Source organism: Colossoma macropomum, unplaced genomic scaffold, assembly GCF_904425465.1.
Source record: "Colossoma macropomum unplaced genomic scaffold, Colossoma_macropomum, whole genome shotgun sequence".
NCBI classification, from domain to species: domain Eukaryota; kingdom Metazoa; phylum Chordata; class Actinopteri; order Characiformes; family Serrasalmidae; genus Colossoma; species Colossoma macropomum.
Window position 1 is genome coordinate 20203819 of NW_023494803.1, and position 23818 is coordinate 20227636.

Genomic DNA, 23818 nt, shown 5'->3' on the forward strand with positions numbered 1-23818 from the left:
ACGTCGATGCTCTTTTTTAGCCACCGTGGCCCTTTAAGAAACTCCATATTGTCCTGACATGTGATGCGTCAACACAGAGGGAACGGATGGTGCTGTTATGTAAAAAAGAAAGAAAAAACAGAATTAAAAAAAAGAAACAGGGTGAAAGTGTCGGTCAGTCGTGTGCAGGGATGAGAGCGGTCTGTTTAGAGTGAGCTAACTGCGTACCCGGATGGCACTGAGTGGGAAACAGTCCTCGACGAGGATTGAGAGAAAACTCTGTGGATAAAACGAAAGACTGAAGTGAGCCGTCAGCGCAGCCCCGCGCGCTCGCTGAAGAATTAAAGTCTCGACCAGCACCTACACAGGAAGGTAAGACACTGAGGCTCAGCTGGCGGGAGAGCTGAGGGGATGTTTTGTTCAGTTTCTTCAGCTTTGCTTGTCTGCCAGAGCTTTATTTTGAGACACTTGCGCGCTGCAGTTTGTTGAAGTTGTGTTTTTTCGTGATATTTTTTGCTCTTTGCCAAAAGGCACGTCGAGGCTGTGGTTCGTGGTGAAAGTACCTTTAAAATTAGCCAGTTAATAAACGTCTTCAGCTTGACACTGCGGTCATGTTAAAGCTAGCCTTAGTAGCCCGTTCGCCTCTCATAGACGTTTGTTTGCCGTGAAGGAAATTTTCCTCGGAAAATAGTCGCCCAAACTGTCAAAAAAAAACCCCAACGAACTGTCTTTGGTCTTTGGCAGAAGAAACCTCCATGGCAGAATTTGGCCCCTGTTGACCATCACGGGTTCTCGACGTCGTTCTCGTTGTTTCCCTGTCGAAAAACGCAGAACTCGAGCTGAAGTTCAGCTGGATGTGTGCTTATCAAGTTAACTGTCAAAAACATGGCCAGTTTCCCCGAATGAAGTCTCACCCTTAGTGAAGACAATCCTGAGGGGTTCACAGGAGTAAAACCCTCCCTGTTTACCTTCTCCTGAGGTTTTGACTAGCCTGAATCTAACTGCCTGTTATGTATGGATCTAAGCCACTCTTCCTGACAAATTCACGGTTGTTCCCCTCATACTGACGTTTATGGCTGATGACTAAATGTACAACTCAAAACAAGGAAACACACATACTCAGCAGTCTCATAAGGCCAGCTGTGGACTTGTACACACCTGCTCATCCAGCACTTCTTCTGAATTCAGTAGTATCAGTAGGAAGTTTGTCCCCACTTTACTGCAGAGAGTAACAGCCTCTACTCTTCTCGGAAGGTTTTACACTAGATGTTGGAAACATTGCTGTGAGGATTTGATTGCAATTTAGCCCCAAAAGCATTAATGAGGTCAGGTTCTGATGTTGGATGATTAGTTCTGGATCACAAACACAAGTGTAGGCTAATAAAAAACACGTATTGGGAATACAGATTCAGAATACAGACATTAAGTATCTGTACTCAGTCCAAGTTTTGAAAAAGCAGTATTCAGAATACACTTACGTTTTATATACTTAGGAGAAAACTTTTAGAATACTTACCCACTAAAAAAACCATACAGTATTCATAAGAAACAACATCAATGTGTGTTTAACTGTTAACTATGACATGGCGAACATGCTCATTTAGACTAATTCTAAAGAGGCCCTAAGTTAATGCCTTTCTTTACAGACAGTGAAGTTGCTGCTAAAGCCTGAGTAGACTGATAAATCAAAGTGATGAGCCAGTTATTTATCTCAGTGCTCCTGAGCTCTACTAAAGCCTGAGTAGACCGATAAATCAATGTGAAAATCAGGTATTAGTCTCAGTGTTACTGAGCTCCTCTAAAGACTGAGTAAACTGATAAATCAGTGTGATGAGTCAGTTATTAATCTCAGACTCTTTTGAGGGATGATCAAACTAATAATCTTCTCAGTGGGGACGTGTTTGTGAGTAATAAGTTTAGCATCAGTGTTATACTGTACTGCTCAGGGGACAGCAGTGGACTGAAGCAGGTGGTGAGACAGGAAAAAAGAAAAGAGAATTTTCACAAGTTTATTTAAATGATAAGCGAGAATACCAAGAAGTATTATAAATGTATTCTGAATACGTTACTTTTTAAAATATTAAATATGTCACTCAAAACATTTAGGATAATGTATTAAATATTCAGCCATCACTGCTTTTTCAAAGTATTTTTTGCCTAACCTGCAAATGCCACTCCAAGTCATCCTAAACTGTTGGATGGTGCTCTATCACCAGAGAACACAGTTAAAGTGGTCGACAGTCCCATCCTCAGGCCTACATGTGGCTGCTCCAGAGCATCCTGTTCTGTTGGCAGTGTTTTTCTTTGGAGAGTATACAAGCTGTGTGTGCAGTTAAACACCTTTGTCAGCAGTGAGTGCACAAGTAGTCTAACTTACTAATTAGAAGAGTTGTCTGGATACTTTTGGACATAGTGAATTTAAGGGAAATGGAGTGTCAAGCATGAGCAGTATCACATAAGGAAGCTATGCTTTACAGAATTCTTGATCATTGTTATCTTTTTTTTGGTTAAGCGTGCAACATGAGCAAGAGAAGGTAAAACTACCTGCTTTATCGCTTTATCTATCTGCCCATATAATGCAGGCTGGAAATCTGCTGATGCTTTGACAGAATGTTCTTTCCAAACTCTAACATTGTAAAGTGAGTTAAGCAGGAAAAGGAATACAGACATGTAGACCAGTTGCACATGCAGTGCTAGGTGGATCTGTCTGTGACCCTGCCATGGCTGTTCAAAGTCCAAAGTAGGCCTAAAGTACATTAGTTAGGAAAGCTATGGTGATTTGAGTGCATTTTGAAATGTACAGTAGTTCTTAGCTGAATGTTTTAGGCTGTTTTATGGGAAATACGAAAAAGTGATTTGTTTGCCTTGTTTTAAACCAAGTGGTAGAAAATTATTATTGTGTTTATGAATCTGTAATAAGAGGGACGGTATCCATTTAGAGAGCATTAAATTGTAGAGAACCCAGGACCTGTTGTCTGTTTTATATGTAGTGTTAATAATGGCAAAATAGTGGTAGTGGTAAAAATCATCAGTTTGCACACCTTCTTGCCTTATAACTCTCAAAAAAATGTATTTCAAAACTATCATTGCAAAATGCCTCAAGCATTCGTAACCATGCCATATTAGAGCATCCTGATAGATTAGAGTCATTAATTTTGAGTCTACATGTTTTTCTAAAGTGGTACATTTCACATCAAACCACCAAATCTGCAGAAATCCCATTTATTACACACCTCTGCATTAGTTACTGAATAATTAGTCTTCAGTTCAAGGGATGAATTTGTGAATTTTAGGGAAATGATGGTTATCTTTATTATGTCTAGTTGTTTCTGAAGTATTATGGAAATAAGCTGTGATAAGTTGTGAACAGCATGTTTTTTTCTGAAGTTCAGCTCTAGACAGAATATGTATAGATATTTCACTCTGAATAACCTGATCTTCTCCTCTCTGTTTGCGTAGTTGCACCAGTCTTTAGTCTGTGCCACCTATATTTTGTGTCAGAGCTAAAACTGTGTAGCAGGCTGGTAAACAACATGTGGGTGGAATGTGTCTGCCCATGTCAAACACTCATTTAAAGTGATGTTTCTGAATATCTCACATTACAGCTTTTTCCCCAAGTAAACTGTTGCAGTCTCTCATTCTGAGGAAATTTGATAGTTTTACAGTTCTAGACTGCAGGGCAGAATGTAGCAGATGGTTAGGAATCATAGATGGATTAGATTGTTTTATACAACAGACCACAGCTTGAACATTTCAGTGTGCTTTGTGTGTTAAAAAGAGAATTTTTGGTGGAATACCTGGGTATTAGGGATGGGCATTTCAGGCAAATTTGATAAAAGAAATTGTACAGCACTATTTGAAACTACTATTTAAAACTCCCTGATCTTAAGACCACAGGCTACCGTACGGCGGGCACTTCAGGAGACAGTGACCAGAGACACTGACGCCGCTCAGCATCTTTCTGTTATTGTTGACATGTGAAACTGAAATTTACACCAAGTAAAAAGGCATCCAAGGAAAGTCCTTAAGATAAACAGACACATTTTAATTGTCTGTTCACCTAAAGTCACTAAAGTTTGCTTCATATTTTAGATGGAAAATAGTGAGTTAGTTACTCACTGATACCAAACATTCACTAAATGGTGATGAAAGTTGAATCTCATTAAATCTATATGAGTGTGAAATAAGCTTGATGTTTATCATCACTTTTTTTGGTGATGCTTACTCTGTAATATATGTAGTATTGTTGTACTTGGCAGCAAAGGTTCTTTGAGAATGTGTAGCATTAGAGACAGTCTAATTTGCAAACAATTCGAATATTCGAAAAATTCAGACTCGCCCATACTGGATATCATTGTATCCTTGTTTCTGTTGTGTTTTTGAAATTCTCCAATAGAAAATGATACTGATAGCTGCCCTTTATGTTAAAATTTCATGCTAAACCAAGCAATTGAAAATGACTTGGAAAAAACATCTTGTTCCATTAACGTCCTTTGAAAGTTAACAATTTGTCCTGTAGAGTTACCATTTTGGAGTTCTGAGGTTTTGTTGTGACAGTGGTGATAAATTTCACCATAAATGCATGCATGCACAAAAAGTTATAAAGCTTTTTGTCATGTGGTACTGCACATTCTCCAGTGCCGTCTACTCCTGTGTCATATTCCTGACATTTTGATGACTACTTTTTGCTGTCACCTGGACCTGGAGTTGCTAAACTGACATTTAGTCTGTTCTTTAAACCTATTTTAAACGTCTGTTGGGTGTGCTGTCTATTTCCTAAAAAAGCCTACAACCTACAGGTTTCTGTTCTGTTTTTTTAACTCTTAGGATCTCTGAGTTTCTGCTCTGTTTTAAGTGACTTGCAGTTTAAGTCTGGTAGAATGATTAAGTCTGGCAGATGTATGTTGGACATTTCAAAATCTACAACTGTACCTTTTCAGTTCTTCTAGCAGAGTGAGGTAGATTTAAGATGAAGGGCTGTGTAATTGGACTTTGGTGAAAATAAAACTAAAACGTAACATGATCTGATGATCATCATTAGCCCGCACTTTTTAGTGGCTTGGCAGTAGTCCTTTAACACTTGTGTGGGTCCATGTGTGCGTGTTATGTAATGATTTGAGCTTGTCCTCAGATCTTTGGCAAGAGCTTGTGTTGAGGTCAGCTTCTTGTCCAGCGGTCCGTCTCATGAAGCACGTTCAACTTGGCCAGGGTTCCTGGCTTCATAAATCACAAGTTTGAGCTTCATGAAGTCTAAGAAATGTGACTGTGGTTAACTCGTTTAACAACAGCGGTCAACAACTTCCAGTCGACCCAGTCAAACTCTGATGAGTCCTTGTGTGAGTAGCCTAACGTAATGATGAACAGCTAATTGTGTGAAACATAGGCTATGTTAAACAGTTTATATTTCAATGAAGGAAAAAAAATGCTACATAAATATGTTGAAATTAGGCATTTAACTTACCACTGTGTTAATGCTTATTATTAGTGTAATAATTGCTTTATATTCTTCAATGGTCTTCATATTTATGACTTATTTCCTCTGCTGAATAGTGATATTTTCACGTGATTGATCCTGACATCACAAAAGGGTTGCTAAGTGGTTGCTGTACCATTCTTTTCAGTGTCTGGATTTCATGTGTACTATACAACAAATAAATAGCTGATGAATTTCAGCAATTTGCATTGGATCCAACTAAGTTTAAAGTTATCTGACTAAGCAAGAAATCCTGGCCTGAGGGCTGCCCTGGAAGACCACTGTGATTCAAACATGAGAATCAAGTTGAGAAAGCCCATTAATATGATTTAATACTAAATTCACGTAGACTTGGGATTGTTCACTTTTCTTATTCTCCTGTAAAACTGGTTACCATTTTCTTTGTCAATAGCAAATTACAGTACTGTGCAAAAGTCAGAGACCACCCGTCATTTATTTAAGTCAAACTGGCAAGGCCCAAAACCATTTGGTAGACCACCAAAACTGTCAGTTTTAGATAAAAAGCTTCCATCTTTGAGAGAGAGGAGAAAATCAAGCTGCATTCTTGCCTCAGACCTGAAAAATCTACAGATGTTTCTGTCCATCCTTCCACTGTGAGATGACCACTCAACACTGAGTCTGAAAGGATGTGTAGCTGTCAAGAAACCGTTACTGAGAAAAGGAAACAGACAAAAAAAAGCTGCTGATCTCAGAACAGTTCTCAGAACAGTGAACTGACCAATCCAGAATCCAGACCTCTGAATGTGTTACTTGGATTGTGAGAAGGATAAAATGCAACCAACTTCTAAGACTGAACTTTGGAGGTATCGAAAAATATCCCTGCTGATTTCTTAGAAAAATTGAATCAAGTCTCACAAAAAGAAAGGAATATGTAATAATGACAAAAGGTGGGCACACTAAACATGAAGAAAATTATAGTGTATTTAGTTGTTGAGGCTTCTGTGTAATTTCCTTTTAAATATATGTTTTCTGCTGTTTTCCTGAAGGGCTAATATGCACAGAACTGTATTCTATCAGTGTTTCTTAAGCTTTTTTTGCTTGGTCCTTGGTGATTATACTGTAAAACAGGGGTGCGCAACTGGTCCTTGATCTACTGCTTTGGAGAATTCAGAAACAACACACCTGCCTCTAATATTCAGACGAACATTAAAGCATTCATTACCTGGATCAGGTGTATTAGATTAGGGTTGACACCAAACTCTGCAAAGTAGTCGAACACCAAGACCAAGATTGGGCTCCCCTGCTGTAAAATGTAAAGTGAATTCAAAGCTTCTGCATTTAAAGTACCTCTATGGATGAAGAAAGCCTTTTTCTTCTGGACAGTCTTAAAACATACGGCCTCCAGACTTTTGGCATCCACTCATTCACCCAACATAAGTAGGTGAAAATGAAAACGAGTCAAAAATGATGCAGTTATGTCACATGCAGTTCACCAAGGCCACAGACTGATAACAGATTTACTGAATATGAAGTGACGGTAATTACAGGATTAGGTAGATGGCAGCCTTGAAGGTGAGGCCAGGAGGAAATGAAACAAGTAGCTTGAACAAAGATCAGAAAAAGGTTTCGTCCTTCGTACATATTGGTTTCAAAGTCCTCAATTTAAGGAACTGCCAATATTTTGGGTACTCGAGGGTATTACTTTCCCTGTAAATATGCGGATTGGCAAAGTTGACTATGTTTATTGTGAGACTTCACTACGCTTAGCACAAGCTCAAAGAAAAAAGCAGCAGTTTGACTGCTGTGAAATGTGCACTTGGCTTTGTGCACTGTCAGGGATTATATATGAGAGTCTTTCAGAAAGGTACTCACTGGAGCGTAAAGCCCTTTTTTGGAATAAGTTTGGTTTGCAATTACATGGAAGAAGTCTTTAAAAAGATGTATTCAGTTAGTCTGCTTTAACTGAAGGATGGTCTTTGAGCACAGAGGATTGGTTTTGATACTACAGATGTCTGTACAATGACAATGCCGTGTTCTTTGTCAATAAGATCATTTTTTTGGCTTTATACTCCAGCACTTCGGCTTTGAATTGATACAATGATTATGGGTTGTAAAGCGCCCACAGTCAGATTAGTATCTTTAACCATTTCAGATTAACCATTTGGAAATTGGCTTTTTTTTTTTAACCTAATTTTATGGCAAATGGCATCAAATATGACATCATTTTTTTTAAGGTCTTCAAAGGTTGGAACGTTTTACAGATGTTCTGCAGATTTATGATGAGACTGAAATTTTAGTCTACAACTTTATCGTGACTTATTTTCCTTCCATACCGTGACATATTTCCGAGTGATCAAGGAGGGTCTCAGACCTACCTGAGCGTCTTCACTCTGTGTTGGGCACTTGTGAAAGTGGAAAGTGAGACCTTATATTATTGGTTATTTTTCTCCATTTGCTGGTGCATGCTGATGTATTCAAAACCCAGACCAACTATTATAGGCAAACCAAAGTCATTACATTTTGATGGAAGATGAGTCAAACTAGACTTTTATCTGTTATTTGTCATGTCATGTCGTCTGTTTGATAGGATCTGTTAAAAATAGTTTCAATTGTTCTCATGTTTTGATTCATCAGTGTTCTCTTACTATTCCTGACCCAGCATGCATTATGCGAATACCTCAGACAATCATTGGGAATCCCTGTGGTGTCAGTCAATCCTGACTGCTGATCTATAGGCTAATAAATATATCCAGGCTATCATTAGTGAGACCGTTTCCACAGATGCGGAACACAATTGTAAAGAAAACAACGATTCTGTCTTTATTCAGCTGCCTTGCTAACTGATGTCCTCCTCATCTGGTGACTCATCCTTTCTCTCCAACGTAATGATGATTTAAAGACCACGATTACATGGATGCATTAAGATATATTGAGACCCATCCTGAAACCTACATTTCACAGATATCACCATATATTATCTGGTTATCTCTGGTTCTCCTGTTTCATGCTCTTTGAGCTTTCAGGCTGGTCAGCTTTATTGAATTTAGACAGGATGATTGGCTTGGACATTCAGGAATTTTCTCTTTTCTGGTCCTGAAAACTTCAGGACAGTGGGTTTTGGGTCATTGTCCTGCTGAATGATCCAGCATCAAGTAGTGTTTTCAGTCATTAGGGTCTTTTGGTTCTGCAGACTTCAGATTTCATTCTGCTGTTATCATCTTCATTAATTTAGATTCGTGAGCCAATTCCAGTGGCAGCCGTACATGCCTAATCCAATTGTGCGCCCTGTTTGACAGATGAAGTGGTGTGGCTTTGTAATGAGAGGTGCTTTTTTTTCTTTCCCAGCTGTTTTGTACAGCTTATTCTCTGGATCTGTGTAGAAAACTCAAGCAGGAAATTTCTAGTGAACTGTTGTCATTGCCAATCTCTCATCAGCTGATAGAATAGACTGTTGTTCGCATGGTTTTCTTTACAGTTGACTAGCTGTAATAGTCTTCTTTAAGAGCTTTTTTTTCTTTTCTTCTTTTATTCATGAACTGGTATTGCCTAAGGTGAGCATGTGATTTCTGTGTGATTTATGAGCTCTTGAAGCATATCAGTCAAGCCGTGTGGTGTTGAGAAAGATGTTTAGTGAAAAAGTGATGAAATCAGCCTTTTTTTGTAAGGATGCACTGATGCCAATATTTTTCATGTTGATATTGACAAAGTAGTGTCATGGTTTTAATGTGAGAATTAATTCATGTTAAAGGCTGTTAAAAACTCTTCTAACCATCCATATTTCCACTAATCTGAAGCTTCCTGTTTGACAGCTTCTTATTCTCGCGTGCTGTAACTCGACTCCGCTGCTGTTGTGCTCTCATTTACATACTGCTTTCAAATGGTTAATATTATTGATGAGTCGCTTGATAAAACTAGTTATTTCCAGCTACTGCCATTGATACTGATGCAATATCAGTAACATTAGTGCTGGAGGACTTCTTCAGAAGACTGAACAGAGCTCACGAGAGAACAATGAATAAAGCAACAGCAAAGTGCAAAGCTCTGTTTCCCCTCAAAACAAGATATGATGTAGCAGTGTGACAGCGAGAGGCTACAATCACAGAGGAGCTGGAACGTACAGCCACTGTTGTTCTCCCTGGACGTTGATGAAAATGGGAAACTGTGTTCACCTTATTTCCATGTTCACCCAGTGTTTACATGATTTTCATATTCAGGTTCATGTGAACTTTGCATTAACACAATAAAAATAATGTTGCACTGCTTTTAAAATGGAATGTGTGAAATTTAAGCAGATAAGACAAATGTGATGTTTTTTTCTACTAGCACCTCAAAGTGAAATGATGAGTGGATCTACATGTTGGATGTGTTTTCAGCAGCAGAATCATGGAAAAAATGGCAAACAGTATAAACTGCTGGAAATTTCCAAAACAGTGTAAAGTGTAATATCCATAATATTTTTAGAGCAATATTGTGCATAAAGTAGATTATCTTCTGTATCTTCAGTAGTTGTTTAAGACTTTTTCTAATAGTGGCACAGGACGTGAAGTTAAGTGATCCAGTCATGCCAGTGCAAACACATAATGCCAATCAACCTTGAATCAAAAAGGAGAGTGAAAACACTGGCCATTGTGCTATTTCACCGACCTCCTCAAGATTAATTTTGCTGATCAACCTTCTGAGCCGCTAACTTGACAGTCCTGTTTAACGTGGATTACCCCCCTTTAGGAAAAGAGTCAATCATACTTGTATAAACGGGCAGATAAAGAGCTGAGCAAATAATTAGGGATCTCTTATAACAGGCGGCTTATGTGGAGCAAATTGACTTGGACTAATGGTCCATAACCGCCTCAAATTTACACGAATGTAACGTGGCACTACTTCTCCTTTTGCTTCATATGAACTCTGATGGATCTTTTCATGGTCTGTTTGACAGAATTAGGCTAAATGACTCTCGTTTTCATTAATAGTGAGGTGTAGATTAGAGTATTTAGGCTGCTTGAGTCTATTTCTGGTATTTAATTTGAGACCACTTTTAACTGTGATCATGCCAGTGAATCCCAATGTTGCATTATTTCACAGCAAAATGGCTGTTTCTATGATTTAGGATGAATTTCCAAGCCATTACCAGTTTCTAGTAACAATTAGCTTGATATAGCCAGCAGTTTAGAGTAGTGTATTTTAATTGGTTTTTCGATTTACAGTGTAGTTGAAGCTGTGTAATTGCGAGTGTTTTTAAGTGCTTTTAAGGCTAATAAAGTGTATCCGGTAGACAGAAATTCATAAGTGTGTTTGGTAGAGGCATGTATTTCTCTTTCTCAAATAATACAATGTGCTTAGTTTGCAGTACGATACAAAAATGATACCGTTAAATTTCCTTCAATATAATTCGATTCACTAATCTGTTTGACTAGGTTCAGGTTCACTTTGATTAATCAACAGATGAAAAAGCGGTATGTAAAATAAAATATATAAAGCATAGGAAGTTCTAGTCAACTTCTTATTTTTGTTTACACTGAGAGCTGTAGAACTGCTAGGAAGATCTCATAATACCCCTATTCAGTACATCTGGAATAAGGGGGTGAATTGAGCCACAGCCCCAGCAACAGCATCTGTCCAACTGCTTCTGCTTTCAGTTGTAAATTTGATTTCAGAATTTGCTATTGAGTGTGTTATGAATCTTAAAGCTTAGCTTAAGGCATGTTTGGTCAGTTTCTTGGAAAATATCTAGCCTTTGATTCAACTGCAATGCCAAAAAAACCCTCTTTAGTCTAGTGTTAGGTTCAGTCGAATTGTGGGAAACTTGCCCATTGATATTCATGCTTGAGAATTAAGCACCATCCTGCGATTCTGTATCGATGATGAAATCAGTCCTACACTAGGAAGAGTTCAGTCTGTGGTGTGTTAAAAATATATTGATTGACAGACTTTGATTGTGTAGAAGTAGGTGATATAAGGGCTGAGTAATGTATCGAGTATTTACAATATATATGTGCAGTGATTGTTTTGAAGATGATAGTTTTGTAGGTGGTGAACATGATAATGAAGTACACATACATTTAATTTAACATAATGCACATCTTAAAATTAACATTTGATTTAAACAACTTGTTTGTGTCAAATGCCATAGTAACATTTCAATTGTTGTTCTAAATAGTAGCCTCAATTTTTTCTTGTTTTCCTGAGATATGTCTAGGCCATTGAGTTGTTTAAGGTGGTGGCATGAATGTTTGTGGGGACAAAAAAATGAATTATTTAATAAAGTATTTTTGAAAATGACCTCTCTGTAAAATCTTGTGTTGTGGCGTGCACGCTGAGCAAAAGAAAGGGCTCTTTCTGGTCCGGCTGATGAACACATGTTGCTCTTAGCCAGGTAACCTTCCTAACTTTTATATTTATTAACATGATTATTAGATAACTTCATCAAAAAGCATACAGAAAGTAGGCTTTTCACTTCGTTTTGAATGACTGAGAGATGTGAAAGAGCTGTCAGATGGTTGCAAAGTTGTAGTTTGGTTTAATTACAGCCAGCAATGCCATGTTTTGCATTTTGTAGCTGATGGGTGTGATAATGTTACTAACAAGCAATATAACATCGATCATGAATTTTTATGGCTGATTCTGATTTCTTTTCAGCCAGTTGAATTTTTAGCCATTTTTTTTTAACCCGAAGCTTACACTGTGTGGGCTGAATTAAAAATTGAAACACAGTATAACATTTTCAGTACTTTATATTAGCCAAAACAGTAATATAAACAACATTGTATGCTCATTAATGAGCCAAACTGGCATTTCAAACTGCCATTGAAAAAATTTGCATAGATGGCAGTAGGCATATTTCAGTTTGTATTTTGGAAAAGTCAGCAGTGGGGTAACTATCTGGTCATACACTGTGCTTAACTGTGAAACCAGGACATTGTAACAAGTCTCTAAAAAAAGGTGCCAAAAAGTGTTCCTTGAGTGATGCCTAAAGAGCGATGGCTGAAAAAGAGATTTGTAAGTGTGAAGAATCTTCACATAATGTCAAGGTTCTTTATCAGTTTAAGGGTTCTTCCTAGGACCTTTTACATTATGAGAAAGTCCTTTAAATTTTAAAATGGTTGTTCACACTCTTCACACATCTCATTTATCTCTAAAGAACCATCCATTTAAAGGTTCTTTAGGAAACCAAAGTGATTCTTCTATGATGTTACACAAATAACCCTTTTACACCTTAATATTTAAAGAGGAATTTCTCTGATTTTTCAAAATAACTGTATATTTCAGTCATTGAGATGTGAACAAAGTTATTCAGAGTGTTTTGATGTGAAATAGAATCAGTGTAGAGAAACTTTCTCACTCAGATTTCTTTACAGTGGTGGAGATAGGAGCCAGGGGTCACAATGTCTATAATGCAAATACAGCCATTCTATTTCCTATCCAAAATGACCTGTTTCAGGAAATAAAATGTGTCTTGAGTTTTCATGTGTAATGTAGATAACGACAAAATAGTGGTAAATCTGAAAAAAGGGATAGTTTTGCTTTGCAATGTCCTGCTTGTACCTCCCCACCATGAATAGATTAAAAAGGTACATGTTTTAGCAGACAATTATCATACAACAAGATACAAAAACTAAATTTTTCACTTTTCCCCAGATGTAGTCTGTTGGCTGAGACATTTGAAGTTCAAATTTTGCTTCTTTAGTTTAAGTTCTGGAGCTACAAGGCTAACATTGCTAACAGACACCAGAACGCAATAGTCACCCAAATATCCCAAATTGTTCTGTAAAAATACATGCACAAAACTTCTCTCAACCCACTCAAACCACATCCAGATCTTCACTACAATAATGGTGATCACTTGTCGATGTGGTGTAGAACATCGTATGACTTACGGTAATTATAAAAATGAACAAAACTTCAGCCACTTTCAGGGTGTTCACAAACCACCTCCAGCATAAGAGTGCTGATCTAGAATCAGTATTTGTGACAATAAATATGGACATAAATATAGAGGAATCTGATTCAAGAACAGTCCTGCTTTGTGAATACCAGTCCTGGTGTTGTCTGAAATGGCTGCCTGTGGTGGTGAAGTTTTGTTCATTTTTATAGTTTTCGGTTAGTCACACAATGTTCTAAACCACATAGATGTGCAACCTTAATAAAGACATGGAGGCAGGTTGAGAGACATTTTAATGATGTATTTTTACAGAAATGAACTGGGCTATTTGGGTGACTATTGAGTTGTAGTGTTAGCAACATTAGCCTTGTAGCTCCAGTTCTAAACTAAAGAAGCAAAATTTGGACTGTAAGCATGTCTTGGCTGATCGACTACATCTGAGGTTAGTGGAAAATTGTGAAAATTAGATATTTTGCTCAACTGTTCCTTTAAGCCATTTCAGAGAGAATGTATGAGTTCTGAGGTACACATTGTTAATCACCTAAAGGCTGAAAAATATCTGGATATCACCCAGCCTTGAGTGCTGTCTGTCCCCACTGTGACGGCGCTGCCTTTAGCCTCTGACTCGCGTTAGTTCATAACTTTTTTTTTATCTCTGCTGAAATCCTCTGGGGTGGATCAGAAAGCAGTTCCATTACATTGCGCTAATATTTCAGAGAGGTTAGTGCGTCTGCGGAGTGCTTTTCATTACCTGGAAGACTTTTTTTTTTGTCTTAGAAGTTTTCAGCTCTCGCATATGTTTGAAAAGCAATAATTCATTTTGCATGGTTAATCATGAAACCCCTCAGACTTAAGCTGGTCCTGTTCCAAAGAAACAGCTGTGAAATTTACTAGTAAGTTAGGAGAAAGAAAAGGAAGTAGGGAGCAGCACAAGGGGGAAGGCGGAAGGGGGGAGGGGGCGGTCACTGAAACCAGAGTCAGCTGTTTGCAGGCGTGCAGCTGAAGTAGATGCGAAGGATGGCGAGGAAATCTGCAGTCTGTTATCGCTGTTCAAGTGTTTATACTGAGAGGACGGTAAATCCTGTTTATGAGCCACACAAAATGCTTTCCAAGCGTCGGAGACACCCCAAGCTCGTACCACAAAACCTCCGAGCACATGGCCTTCAAAGCCTCACATGCCGAAAACATTTTCTGTTCAAAGAAAGACAGTCCCAGCTTCTGTTTCTTCTCTCCGGTCTTCAGGAGAGGCAGGAGAGTCCGAGTTTTAGCAGCATTGCTTTTTCATAACCAAGACTGTTAAAGAATTTACTTTCTTTTTTCTTGACTCTAATCTTCTCCGGATCTGTTAATACGCTCTGAGAGAGTTGTCCTTGTCATTTTTCCCAGGCATGCTGCCTCACATCTATCGTCTCTTTGAAGACAGGCTGCTTAACAGCTAACAAGGCTTCCTGTGTCATGTCCTGTCAGATCAGAGGTGGCAAACTGTCATCTGTGAGAACAGCCAAACAAATGAAAGCGCACATGCGCTCCTTCAGTCTTCCCCAGCAAATTACTAGCAGGTTTATCTTGATTTTAAGGCCAAATGTGTAATTAGTCATTTTTTTAAACCAATAGTCTAACTGTTATCAATAATGAGATCATGTTTAAAATAAATTTGTGAAAATAAATCCAGGGGGTGTGTGAGTGGGGTTAAATTGGGACTTCTGAGACTGTGGAGCCCTATTTTGTCCAACATCTCCAGCATGGGAATAATAATATGAGGTTCTCAACACTGATAGAATGAAAATGTGATTAAAACTAAAAGCCTTTCTGTTTGTTTTAATGGCTTAATAACATCAGTTAGTTTATTTAATTTGCTGTTTAAAGTGTTTCTTTTGGCATGAAAATTTCAATCAAAATATAATTTGACTCTTTTCTGACAAAAATGAAAGACACATTAAAGCTTTTAAACTAGCAAAATGAACAGCTGCAAACAATGATGCCTCCCATCTGACATCAAGAACCTTCCTGTCCTTTTTAACTATATGGTAGTTAATGGTTAGCTCCTACTGTTTTTTGGATTGGTGGAATACAGTTTATCCACAAAACTCGTGAAATGGCTCACCTCTGTGCAACACTACAGCCAAGTGTTCAGTGCTATGCAATAAGGTTTGGAAACGTTTTTCTAAAACTACTGTAAACACCAGCCTTCCTGCTTAACATAATTAACTAATTGAATATGCTGAATTGATGGAGCTGATTTGTAATATTAGTCTACAAACTGTGCTAGGTGCAAGTCTATGCCTTTGAGTACATTTAGCAACGGTCAGCTGGCAAAACAGTTGGTTAAACATCAAATTTAGTAAAAAAATACTATTTACATGGAATAGTCCTTAAGTATAAATCAGTGTTTAATTTAGCTTCCTCAGTTGTGGGCTGTGTGACAAAATGCTTTGAAATTACTTTGAATTTAACAGGTTAAAAATAATGGCAAAGTTAAAATGTCATTGAACAGCAGGAAGGATTCCATACGAACTTTCGTGATTGTGGAAATCCGTCTAATGTAAAACGGACTGAATTGAACGTTGTTTTTGTTGAAAAAAAGCATAGTCTATCACATCGGATAATTAAAATAATTTTACAAAGACTACATAGGAAACAACCCAAAAGTGCGTCCTGGCCCTATTTAACCTGTTTATTGGTAATAACACTTTATAATTAACTCATAAACTAATAATATATTTAGAGTTATTCATCAGTACATAATATATTCACGTTAGAGAGTTGATCGATTTTAATAAACTTAAGGCAAAGGCAAACACTGCAAAGAAAACATGAAGCAAATGATATCAGACAAAGAAAAACTGAAACATGAGAGCTACTTATACTAAAGAACAGAAACCACCTGAGAAAGGAGAGGTAACAAACCACACATAGTTGGAAACACTAATGACAAGGCAGGGCTATTTGGGAGGAGACAGAAGAGAGTGGCATGACCATGATCATTTAATAGTTTATGTGGTACTTACCAAGCAATGTTAATATATTAATTAATGAAAAGAACTCAAAATACCTCATTAGTTTATGATTAATCAATTATGAAGCAACAGTAAATAGATAAACTATTGTTATAAATTATTGTTATTTTAAAAGGTTATGCTATTTTTAGCTTTTCTTAAAAGATCTCTAGGTTTGGCTGCAATGTCAATTAGATTTAAAATGAATTTGTAATGAATGTGGATGTGACTTGGATATACAGAGATATTACAGATGGGTATTATTATTTCCAATCGATATATGGGTAAAATTACCAAAATTAACCTGTATTCCAGCCGAGAGGGCTCAGACAGATATCGTCCATACATACCTTATCTGCTGTGTGTGATGGCTGCCACTATTTTTTTAACTCAGTTTTCACCCCGGTGTTGCCATAGAGTGTTGCCATAGAGTGAAAGTGAGAACATGCTTCCTCTGCAAGAGGAGCCAATTACTGCTTCTTTTTCAGTTGTCATTGCATGCATGTGACCTTACAGATGCCCACGACTAGCTGGAATTGCTTACAGTAAAAAAAGAGGAGCAAGCTATCTGTCCCACCCAATGAGAGCATGAGGGACAAATTACATTTAGCCCAACGGCTGTATTTATCTGTACGGCTGGACAGTTAATCAGATTTTATTTTCAGTTACGATTTTGCCCTTCAACAATTGTGAAACCAAGATAATCAAGATAAAATGATTATAGTGTCGCGTTCCATTTCTCAGTAATGCCCTTTTTTATCATGTGTTAAATTCACATTTAATAGGTGCCCTTCCCTGAAAGGCCAAACTCATCAGATTTATTTTGTTCCTATTTATTTTTATGTATTATTTTTACATTATTTATTTCAAATGAAATATATATATATATATATATATATATATATATATATATATATATATATATATATATATATATATATATTTGAAATAAATTGAAAAACAAATAAAATAAAAAAGGTAAACAAAGATAAATAAATAATATACATTGATATATATATATATATGTATATATATATATATATATATATCAATGTATATTATTTATTCATCTTTGTTTACCTTTTTAAATTTGTTTTTCAATTAGATTACATTTAAAGTTCAAGGAAATCCACTGTTCAAAAAACAGTATTTTTAAATGTTCAGTATAAGCATGATATTTCCAAAGTCAGTGAGCAATCGTGTTAAATAAATGAGTTTTGCCATAATCGAGCAGCCCAAGTCAACTGTTAACAGTAAACTGTTTTTTTATGAGTTATTCTGTCATAGAATTGAAATTGCAAGCTGAGTATTTTAACTGTGGTCTTACATGTTGCTGCAGAAGTTGCCAATGAAAAGAAGAGAAAACTTACCATCATTGTGCTCGAGGGAGCCAGACTACTTTCTCACCAAGGTGATAAATTCAAATGTGTCGTTCATAAGGTGGCTATTATATTATAATATATTGGAACCAGACATGTGGCTACTGTATTGATGAGCCTTAGTTGAAGTTAGCATTATAAAATAGCAGTCAAGTCAGTGAGCAAGCTAATGGAATTCTAGCTGGCATTTTGGGATTCTTTACTTTTAGTTCAACTTTTATTTCAGTATTTTATATTACTCTGATGGAAACTAACAATCTGTCAGCATGAGGCAACATGTAGCAGAAATGTTAATGTTTTGCTTACTTGACATCGATGGAATACAAGTACATGATAGCCGTAGCTAACAGTGGCCAGTTAGCCACATTAATGACTATTGAATATTTCTTGTTTAACAGAATGTGTAAAAACCACAATTAATGAATGTTTATAAGAGGGGTACTTCCAGAAAACCAACATAAGTTTTCACTGATAAACACGTGGTTTTTGCACACTTCACATGTGAAAAAATGTGTGAAAACATAGAAATCGTGCTCACATGTGAAACAAGTATGATTACTTGTAAACATGTGGTTTTCGCACACTTCACATGTAAAATATGTGACTTCTCTGTGAGGGAAACATTAAAATTTGAAATATACACGAACAAGTTAATACAAACTATCCAAAACTAAAATTACTAAAGCTGATCCACTGGTAGGCAAATAAAAAGAGAGAATCTTTTAGTACAGTTCAGACTTATCCAAACACACACGACTCCTCAGGCTTGACCCTTTAAAACAATAGTTTTACCAGCAAAGAGGAAGTTAGCAACAGTTGCCAAGGTAGGCTTGGACGTGGCTTGGTGAACAGTCAATCATGCTTTCATAGGTTTTTGTCATACTAGTTTTGTGTGTAAGTGCTGAATTAGTGGTTGAAAATGCCACCTGTTAGTTTGTCTTACATTTGTAGTACAAAGCCTCAACTAGGAGTTCAGTTCTCATGCTTGGAGAACAGCACAATTTTAGCATGTGTTAATGCACACTTTAGCAACCACTCAAACTCTGTGTGTAAAGAAATGCAAGTTATGATTACAATGAACATTTACAATGACAGATTATTTGAAAAATAGACCCCTAAGGTGATTTTGCTGTAAACAAAAATGTTCCAATGCTGATACATTTTGTCCCGTGTACTCTTCCCCCCCACTGGATTCTTTGAATTAAGAGATCAATAAATAGCCAAAATATGAATGTTGCTACAAGCAAGCTAACAGCCCTGCACATTTAATTGAATCACTAATCAGTAAGACTACTATTAATCCTAACTCTACACTACTTCAACACTGTTATTTAACAACACAGCTTCTCAAATTTTTGACAGCTACTGTCAAAGCCGCTTGACTACCACACTTGCCAAAGCTTGCTGATTTGCGTGAGGTATTTTAATGAGGTTGCAAATGCTATGTTGTCAAATATGTAAGAGTGTTAGCTTGAATAGCGATATTTCTATTTTACCTGCTTATTGGCCTCATAATTCAAATTATACAATAATATTCGGGAGGAAAATGTACAAACAGGACTCTGTTTAGGACGTTGGAAATCATTGGTTGATTATACCCAGCCATTCATTTTCCCTGTATACAAAAACAGCTTAGACCCAGATTAAGACGCCTATAGATGGTAATGGCGAAGTACAAAATTACATGTCCTTGGAGGTCTGTGTCTCAGTAATATTTACACTGGAAAAAGTTTAGCTAGCTAATGACCCACAAGCTAACTAACTTGCTGGCTGCAGTGGCGCCATATAGCTTAAGTGAAAATGGTGTTCCTATAGCAGCGTTTTAAGTGTGTGAAGTACTGGCTGTTGAGTTTACTCTTACCATAGTTCTTCTTAGGTATGTACTAGCCGGTGTACCAGTGTACAGAACTCTAGTATGCTATGCTTAGCTAAGTGCAACACTAGACATCTACTGCAAATGCACAACTACATGCACAACCTACACTGTGTATATACATTACATTGTATTGCTGAAAAAAAGAAATCTACTGTGAAAATGCAAATATGATCACGGTCTGGATGTGGGCAAAAAGACCTGAAAAGATTTGATTAAAAAAATTGTGTAGTAAGTGTAATTTGGTCAGAAAAACACTAATATTACAATGAATGCTAATATAGTAATAAGTTGTGATTTTATGTATGTCAGTGTATTTGTTTAACCATTTCTAAACTTTTCCTCATGGCAGCCCAGTGTAATTTTTGGTAGCCAACATCTGGTTTTGTTAATGAATACTCCATTATGTTAAATCTTCTGGAAATGGGATTCACCAAATCCATGCGATGGCTGGGGGCCAGTTTTGTTCTTTAAACTAGCTCAAAGAATAAAAAAATTAAATTCTTTTCAGTGTATCTACTTTTATTTGCATCTGTTCTAAAATTATATTGTGTTTTTACCGGCAAAAATGCACCCACTGCCAAGATAAATGGCCTTAAATGATGTGCTTAGATCCCTAAAGTCCTATTCGTTTGAGGAGTTGGGGTAATGTTAATTTGACTTGCATTTCTCAGTGATTTTAGTCCTGTCCGAATGCACATTTTTACTGCCTTTTGCGTCAGTAAAAATGACAGCGCTCTTTCTAAAAAATAAGCAGTAGAAGTAACCTTGAGTTTATATCAATCCCATGCAAATCAACATGTCTGTGACAGTATTAAATTTCTTAGGCATGGAAGCACTCAAAGAAGCATTTGTTTGTTCTCTGTAGCTAAAAATCAAGCTGATATGTACCATTACTGTCCTACCTTGTGTACATCTCAGAACATGTTAAAATTACAGAAAAAATGTTTATAAAGATTTTATCCCATTCAGATGGGTAGACTTTTGTATTGTATATCAATATTTTATTATCCTACTAGACAGTTACAGTATAATACCACAACATACAACACTATTACTAATTAAAATAAATATTATAGTCAAAATTTTATAAGCCTTCATTTTCTCTATTTTTGCATATTTGTCAGACTTAATTGTTTAAGATCTTCATACAAAATTTAATATAAGACAAAGCTAACCTAAATAAACACAAAATACAGTTTTTAACAAACATTTCATTTATTGATGGAAAAAGTTGTCAAACACAAATTGGCCCTGTGTGAAAAATAATTTGCCCTCTTAGATACTCAGTCAACCAATTAACTCAGTTTTCTTGATAATTGGGTTAGAGAGTTAAACTAGACACACCCTGCCCTGTTGAATCTAAACATCGTTTAAACAGAGCCTTTCCAGTTGTGTGAAGTGGGCTAAAGGGTCTCCACAAGCAGCACACTTTGCGGCAATCAAAAGAAATTCCAGAACAGATGAGAAAGAAAGTTACTGAAATATGTCTGTCTGGAAAGACCCATTACAAAGTGACTTTCTAAGGCTAGCAAACCACAGTGAGAGCCATTACCTCTAAATGGAGAAAACTTTGAACAGTGGTGAATCTTCCCAGAAATGTTCGGCCTACCAAATTTCCTGTTTTTTCGAGCACAGCAGCAACTCTTTCAGAAGGTCACAAAAGAACCCAGATGAACATCAAACGAACCGTAAGCCTCGCTTGCCTCAGATAAAGTCAACATTCATGGTTCCACCTTTAGAATGAGACTGGGCAAAAATGGTATCCATGAGAGAGCTGCAAGGCAAAAACCATTGCTAACCATGAGGAACATTAAGGCTCATCTCCTGTTTGCTAAACACTTTGATGACCCCCAGGCCTTTTGGAATAATGTTCTGTGGACTGATGTGTTGAAAGTGGAACTTTTTGGAAGATGGGTCCCATTACATCTGGCACAAAGCTTACACAACATTCCACAATAAGAGCATCATGCCACCAGTCAAATAGTGCAGTGCTAGTATGATGATTTAGGGATGCTTTGCTGTTTCAGGGAATGGGTGACTTGTCATAATTGATTGAACCATGAATTTTGCTCACTGCCAAAAAAAATCCTGCAGGAGAATGTTTCGTGATCTGAACCTTAACCGCATGTTGGGCTATGCAGCCAGACAATGATCCGAAGCAGAAGAGCATGTCTAACTCTGAAAGACTCAAAAGAATCAAAATGAAGGTTTTACTATGGTCAAGGTTCTGAATTGAAAGGTCACTGAGATGTGGCAGGACCTTAAATGGGCAGTTCATGCTCGAAAGGCCTCCAGTGTGGAATTTAAAAAAAAAAACAAACAGTGGACCAAAATTTCTTTGCAACAATGTGAAAGACTGGTCTCCATATAGGAAGCATTGGGTTGCAGTTGTTGCTGCGAAAGGTGGCTCAGCCAGTGGTTGAGTTTAGGGGGAAATTAGTTTTTCACATGGCTGATATAGATGTTCCAAAACTTTTTTCTTCAGTAAATGAAACGATCATTTAAAAACTGTGTTTTGTGTTTCCTCACATTCTCCTCGTCTTGTGTTACATCTCTTATGAGGATCTGAATCCATTCAGCGTGCAAAAATGCAAAAATAGAGGAAATCAGAGGCAAACTCATTTTCATGACACTGTAAGGTTCCTTCTTAACCTTAGTAAACCAAACCTAATGAGAAAGTTGCACTTGAAAGGCCTTCTTTTCTTTACCGTCTTTTTCTATTGCACTAATAATACGGCTAAACAAGCTGTGTAAGTGTTTATGTTGTTGCTCTTTTCCTTGAACATTCAAAATATGCAATACATGTCACAATATTTACTTTGATCAGTTGGAAGAACTAGGTGACATCTAAAAATAACTGGCACAATATTTTCTGTTCAAGAAACTGTGATCATTGATCATGTCACACTCCACCCCTAACTCCACCCCCCCCACGACCCAATACATGCGGTCCGCTGCAGCATTGACCTTCTATCGTTATCTGCTATCTTGAGTTTACATGCTTTTTTATATTAGTGGTTTTAATTTAATCTTTAATAAAACACATTAAATCACCTAAAATAATATACTGAGTAACACGGCATCTTTTAAAAACTTTATCACCTATTGTTTTGACAGATTTTACTGCAAATATGCATTCAGGAGCTCTTTCTGGTGCAGATTCATGGCAACTTGTGTGCTAATAGTGCTCCCTGCTGGAGAATTGTCAGAGTTCAAGCGATTTCCAAATCTTTTTCCGTAGTCTTTTTCTTAGGATCTTTCTCAAGAACAAATTTAAGAGAAAACTTATAAAGATATTGATGAATGAGGCCCAATTTCTTTACTGCCAGAATAAATGTTGAGAAAGTTCACACATTGGCGCTCAGCAGAACAAGGATGAAGGACCTTGGAAAGATCTTCAGAATTATCCAGGCTGTGGTCTTCTCTGTGGTTCTTCATGGATGTGAAAGCTGGGCAATAAACAAGCGAGAGAGAAAAAACATAGATGCCTTTAAACTTGACTTTTGAAGGTATCTTGAATGGCAAAGAAAACAAACAAATCCCAGATAAATCAAGCCTCACCTCTCAGTCCAAGCCCAGATAACCAAACTGAAGCTTATGTTGGACATATTCTCAGATAACTGATTCATTATAAAAGACCATTATGCTTGGAAGACTTGAAGGTAAAAGAGGAAGAGGACAAACAGCTACGAGATTGTTGACCTCTTCTACAAGATCATTGGATGGATACAATCAGAGAAATCCTGAACCTGCCATTCAGAAGCCTGAAGACCCAAACAGAAGCCAGGATGTTCTGGAGAAACACTGTTCGTGTGGGCGTTTAAAAAGTTCATGTATATTGTTGCAGTTCTGTCTTCAAAAAAGTAACTTTGCAAGAGAAGTAAAAAGCATGATTTACTCTAAATGTAAGTTAATGTAACAAGGTGTGTTTCTGTTGGTCCATTTGTCATGAAAATGTGACACAGTGTAAATGGCAGCTGGCATTTTTAAAATCTGGAAAAAAATAAGAAAAGACCAAAAGGGACAGTAATGACATAAGTAAGTTCTGTCTACCCTGAACTACAGTATCTTTTGAGCCTATTAAGCCTGTGTCATTTCATGCACCTTATTTATCCACTGATGAGATTTATCCACATTCAGTTTACACTTGTCTCTTAACAGATAGAAATCTGTTTGTGCCAGTGCTGCTTTTCTTGTGTTACTTCTGCTGTGCCAGAAATTGGGACAGAAAAAATCCATTCGGTCTAAACATTTACTCCACAGTGCTATAGTCTTAGC

General features: G+C 37.0%; 1 protein-coding gene across 2 annotated transcripts in view; it reads left to right on the forward strand.

The window, feature by feature from the left end:
• The window catches only part of bahd1 (bromo adjacent homology domain containing 1), a 55975-nt gene continuing 32157 nt past the window's right edge, over positions 1-23818 (forward strand). Inside the window, exon 1 of one of the 2 annotated variants that reach the window (XM_036592556.1) lies at positions 1-351. The gene's annotated coding sequence lies outside the window, so the exon portion shown is untranslated. The remainder of the gene's footprint in view (positions 352-23818) is intronic. The other variant, XM_036592555.1, reaches the window with a different exon arrangement.